A 6567-nucleotide genomic window follows, 5' to 3' on the forward strand; every position below is an offset into this window, starting at 1 on the left:
TATGTGATTAACACCCAAAGAGTACTAAGATATGATCATGTTTTGCTTGTAAGAGAAGCTTAATCAACGGGTCTGTCACATTCAGAGCCGTATGTATTTTGCAAATATTCTATGTCTTCAATGCTCTGGATGGAGCTACTCTAGCTTAATTGCTCCCACTTTCAATATGTATCCAGATTGAGACTTAGAGTCATCTGGATCAGTGTAAAAGTTTGCACCGATGTAACTTTTACAACAAACTCTTTTATCACCTCCATAATCGAGAAACATCTCCTTAGTCCTTACTAAGGATATTCTTGACCGCTGTCCAGTGATCTACTATTAGATCAAAATTGTATTCCTTTGTCAAACTCAGAGCAAGGTATACAATAGGTCTGGTTCACAGCATAGCGTACTTTATAGAACCTATGACTGAGGCATAGGGAATGACTTTTCATTCTCTTTTCTATTTTTTGCCGTGGTCGGGATTTGAGTCTTACTCAATTTCACACCTTTGCAACACAAGCAAGAACCTTTTTTTCTTTTACTGTTTCATTTTGAACTACTTCAAAATCTTGACAGGGTATATACTTATTAAAAAACTTATCAAGCGTCTTGATCTATCTCAATAGATCTTGATGCTCAATATGTAAGTAGCTTTACTGAGGTCTTTCTTTTAAAGAACTCCTTTCAAACACTCCTTTATGCTTTGCAGAATAATTCTACATTATTTCCGATCAACAATATGTCATTCACATATACTTATCAGAAATGTTGTAGTGCTCCCACTCACTTTCTTGTAAATACAGGCTTCATTGCTAGTCTGTATAAAACTATATGCTTTGATCAACTTATCAAAGCGTATATTCCAACTCTGAGATGCTTGCACCAGTCCATAGATGGATTGCTGGAGCTTGCACATTTTGTTAGCACCTTTCGGATCGACAAAACCTTCTGGTTGTATCATATACAACTGTCCTTTAAGAAAACCATTAAGGAATGCAGTTTTGACATCCATTTGTCAGATTTCATAAATTGTGGCAATTGCTAACATGATTCGGACAGACTTAAGCATCGCTACAGTTGAGAAAATCTCATTGTAGTCAACACCTTGAACTTGTCAAAAACCTTTTTGCGACAAGTCGAGCTTTGTAGATAGTAACACTACTATCAGCATCTGTCTTCCTCTTGAAGATCTATTTATACAATATGGCTTGCCGATCATCGGGCAACTCCACCAAAGTCCACACTTTGTTCTCATACATGGATCACATCTCATATTTCATGGCCTCAAGCCATTTCGCGGAATCTGGGCTCATCATCGCTTCCTTATAGTTCGTAGGTTCATCATGATCTAGTAACATGACTTCCAGAACAGAATTACTGTACCATTCTGGTGCGGACTGTACTTTGGAAGACCTACGAGGTTCTGTAGTAACTTGATCTGAAGTTTCATGATCATCATCATTAGCTTCCTCACTAATTGGTGTAGGAATCACTGGAACTGATTTCAGGGATAAACGATTTTCCAATTCAGGAGAAGGTACAATTACCTTATCAAGTTCTACTTTGCTCCCACTCACTTCTTTCGAGAGAAACTCCTTCTCTAGAAAGGATCCATTCTTAGCAACAAATGTTTTGCCTTCGGATCTGTGATAGAAGGTGTACCCAACAGTTTCCTTTGGGTATTCTATGAAGACGCACTTCTCCGATTTGGGTTTGAGCTTATCAGGATGAAACTTTTTCACATAAGCATCGTAGCCCCAAACTTTAAGAAACGACAACTTTGGTTTCTTGTCAAACCACAGTTCATAAGGCGTCATCTCAACGGATTTTGATGGTGCCCTTTTAACGTGAATGCAGTTGTCTCTAATGCATAACCCCAAAACAATATTGGTAAATCAGTAAGAGACATCATAGATCGCACCATATCCAATAAAGTGCGGTTACGATGTTCGGACACACCATAACGTTGTGGTGCTCCAGGTGGCGTGAGCTGTGAAACTATTCCACATTGTTTTAATTGAAGACCAAACTCGTAACTCAAATATTCGTCTCCGCGATCAGATCGCAGAAACTTTATTTTCTCGTTACCATGATTTTTCCACTTCACTCTGAAATTCTTTGAACCTTTCAATTATTTCAGACTTATGTTTCATCAAGTAGATATACCCATATATGCTCAAATCATCTTGTGAAGGTCAGAAAATAACGATACTTGCCACGAGCCTTCATACTCATTGGTCTGCATACATCAGTATGTATTATTTCCAACAAGTCAGTAGCTCGTTCCATTGTTCCGAAGAACGGAGTTTTAGTCATCTTGCCCAAAAGGCACGGTTCGCAAGCATCAAATGATTCATAACCAAGTGATTTCAAAAATCCATCTTTATGGAGTATCTTCATGCGCTTTACACCGATATGACCGAAACGGCAGTGCCACAAATAAGTTGCACTATCATTATTAACTTTGCATCTTTTGGTTTCAATATTATGAATATGTGTATCACTACGATCGAGATCCAATGAACCATTTTCATTGGGTGTGTAACCATATAAGGTTTTATTCATGTAAATAGAACAACAGTTTATTCTCTTACTTAAATGAATAACTGTATTGCAATAAACATGATCAAATCATATTCATGCTCAACGCAAACACCAAATAACACTTACTTAGTTTCAACACTACTCCCGAAAGTATAGGGAGTGTGCGATGATGATCATATCAATCTTGGAACTACTTCCAACACTCATCGTCACTTCCCCTTCAACTACTCTTTGTTTATTCTGCAACCCCCGTTTCGAGTTACTATTCTTAGCAACTGAACTAGTATCAAATACCAAGGGTTGCTATAAACACTATTAAAGTACACATCAATAACATATATATCAAATATACCTATGTTCACTTTGCCATCCTTCTTATCCGCCAAATACTTGGGGTAGTTCCACTTCCAGTGACCAGTCCCTTTGCAGTAGAATCACTTAGTCTTAGGCTTAGGTCCAGACTTGGGCTTCTTCACTTGAGTGACAACTTGTTTGCCATTCTACTTGAAGTTTCCCTTTCTTTCCCTTTGCCCTTTTCTTGAAACTAGTGGTCTTGTCAATCATCAACACTTGATGCTCTTTCTTGATTTCTACCTTCGTCAATTTCAACATCACGAAGAGCTCGGGAATCGTTTTCGTCATCCCTTGCATACTATAGTTCATCACGAAGTTCTACTAACTTGATGGTGGTGACTAGAGAATTCTGTCAATCACTATCTTATCTGGAAGATTAACTCCCACTTGATTCAAGCGATTGTAGTACCCAGACAATCTGAGCACATGCTCACTAGTTGAGCGATTCTCCTCCATCTTTTAGCCATAGAACTTGTTGGAGACTTCATATCTCTCAACTCGGGCATTTGCTTGAAATATTAACTTCAGTTCCTGGAACATCTCATATGATCCATGACGTTCAAAACGTCTTTGAAGTCCCGATTCTAAGCCGTTAAGCATGGTGCACTAAACTATCAAGTAGTCATCATATTGAGTTAGCCAGACGTTCATAACGTCTGCATCTGCTCCTGCAATAGGTCTGTCACCTAGCGGTGCATTAAGGACATAATACTTCTGTGCAGCAATGAGGATAAACCTCAGATCACGGATCCAATTCGCATCATTGCTACTAACATTTTTCAACACACAGTTTTCTCTAGAAACATATCAAAATAAACATGTGAAAGCAACAACGCGAGCTATTGATCTACAACATAATTTGCAAAATACTATCAGGACTAAGTTCATGATAAATTTAAGTTCAATTAATCATATTACTAAAGAACTCCCACTTAGACAGACATCTCTCTAGTCATCTAAGTGATCACGTGATCCAAATCAACTAAACCATGTCCGATCATCACGTGAGATGGAGTAGTTTCAATGGTGAACATCACTATGTTGATCATATCTACTATATGATTCACGCTCGACCTTTCGGTCTCCGTGTTCCGAGGCCATATCTGTATATGCTAGGCACATCAAGTTTAACCTGAGTATTCCGCGTGTGCAACTGTTTTGCACCCGTTGTATTTGAACGTAGAGCCTGTCATACCCGATCATCACGTGGTGTCTCAGCACGAAGAACTTTCGCAACGGTGCATACTCAGGGAGAACACTTCTTGATTATTAGTGAGAGATCATCTTAAAATGCTACCGTCAATCAAAGCAAGATAAGATGCATAAAGGATAAACATCACATGCAATCAATATAAGTGATATGATATGGCCATCATCATCTTGTGCTTGTGATCTCCATCTTCGAAGCACCGTCGTGATCACCATCGTCACCGGCGCGACACCTTGATCTCCATCGTAGCATCATTGTCGTTACGCCATCTATTGCTTCTACGACTATCGCTACCACTTGGTGATAAAGTAAAGAAATTACAGGGCGTTTGCATTTCATACAATAAAGCGACAACCATATGGCTCCTGCCAGTTGCCGATAACTTCGGTTACAAAACATGAGCATCTCATACAATAAAATATAGCATCACGTCTTGACCATATCACATCACAACATGCCCTGCAAAAACAAGTTAGACGTCCTCTACTTTGTTGTTGCAAATTTTACGTGGCTGCTACGGGCTTTAACAAGAACCGTTCTTACCTACGCATAAAAACCACAACGATAGTTCGTCAAGTTGGTGCTGTTTTATCCTTCGCAAGGACCGGGCGTAGCCACACTCGATTCAGCTAAAGTGAGAGAGACAGACACCCGCCAGCCACCTTTAAGCACGAGTGCTCGTAACGGTGAAACCAGTCTCGCGTAAGCGTACGCGTAATGTCGGTCCGGGCCGCTTCATCTCACAATACCGCTGAACCAAAGTATGACATGCTGGTAAGCAGTATGACTTGTATCGCCCACAACTCACTTGTGTTCTACTCGTGCATATAACATCAACGCATAAAACCTAGGCTCGGATGCCACTGTTGGGGAACGTAGTAATTTCAAAAAAATTCCTACGCACACGCAAGATCATGGTGATGGCATAGCAACGAGAGGGGAGAGTGTATGTCCACGTACACTCGTAGACCGTTAGCGGAAGCGTTATGACAACGCGATTGGTGTAGTCGTACGTCTTCACGATCTGACCGATCCAAGTACCGAACGTACGGCACCTCCGAGTTCAGCACACGTTCAGCTCGATGACGATCCCCGGGCTCCGATCCAGCAAAGCTTCGGGGATGAGTTCTGTCAGCACGACGGCGTGGTGACGATGATGATGTTCTACCGGCGCAGGGCTTCGCCTAAACTCTGCGATGATATGACCGAGGTGGAATATGGTGGAGAGGGACACCGCACACGGCTAAGGAACGATCCGTAGATCAACTTGTGTTATGTTCTAGAGGTGCCCCCCTGCCCCCGTATATAAAGGAGCCAGGGGGAGGGGTTCGGCCGGCCAGGAGGGGCGCGCCAGGAGGAGTCCTCCTCCCACCGGGAGTAGGACTCCCCCCCCCCCCTTCCTTGTTGGAGTAGGGAAGGGGAAAGAGGGGGAGAGGGAGAAGGAAAGGGGGGCTGCGCCCCTTGTCCAATTCGGACCAGAGGGGGGGCGCAGGCCTCCTTCCTTTTGGTCTCTCTCCTCTATTCCTGTATGGCCCAATAAGGCCCATATACTCCCCGGCGAATTCCCGTAACTCTCCGGTACTCCGAAAAATACCCGAATCACTCGGAACCTTTCCGAACTCCGAATATAGTCGTCCAATATATCGATCTTTACGTCTCGACCATTTCGAGACTCCTCGTCATGTCCCCGATCTCATCCGGGACTCCGAACTCCTTCGGTACATCAAAACTCATAAACTCATAATAAAACTGTCATTGAAACCTTAAGCGTGCGGACCCTACGGGTTCGAGAACTATGTAGACATGACCTAGAACTATTCTCGGTCAATAACCAATAGCGGAACCTGGATGCTCATATTGGCTCCTACATATTCTACGAAGATCTTTATCGGTCAAACCGCATAACAACATACATTGTTCCCTTTGTCATCGGTATGTTACTTACCCGAGATTCGATCGTCGGTATCCAATACCTAGTTCAATCTCGTTACCGGCAAGTCTGTTTACTCGTGATGTAATACATCATTCCGTAACTAACTCATTAGCTACATTGCTTGCAAGGCTTATAGTGATGTGCATTACCGAGAGGGCCCAGAGATACCTCTCCGACAATCGGAGTGACAAAACCTAATCTCGAAATACGCCAACCCAACATGTACCTTTGGAGACACCTGTAGTACTCCTTTATAATCACCCAGTTACGTTGTGACGTTTGGTAGCACCCAAAGTGTTCCTCCGGTAAACGGGAGTTGCATAATCTCATAGTTACAGGAACATGTATAAGTCATGAAGAAAGCAATAGCAACATACTAAACGATCAAGTGCTAGGCTAACGGAATGGGTCATGTCAATCATATCATTCTCCTAATGATGTGATCCCGTTAATCAAATGACAACTCTTTTGTCCATGGCTAGGAAACTTAACCATCATTGATTCAACGAGCTAGTCAAGTAGAGGCATACTAGTGACACTA

Source organism: Triticum aestivum, chromosome 2B (assembly GCF_018294505.1).
Source record: "Triticum aestivum cultivar Chinese Spring chromosome 2B, IWGSC CS RefSeq v2.1, whole genome shotgun sequence".
Taxonomy (NCBI): domain Eukaryota; kingdom Viridiplantae; phylum Streptophyta; class Magnoliopsida; order Poales; family Poaceae; genus Triticum; species Triticum aestivum.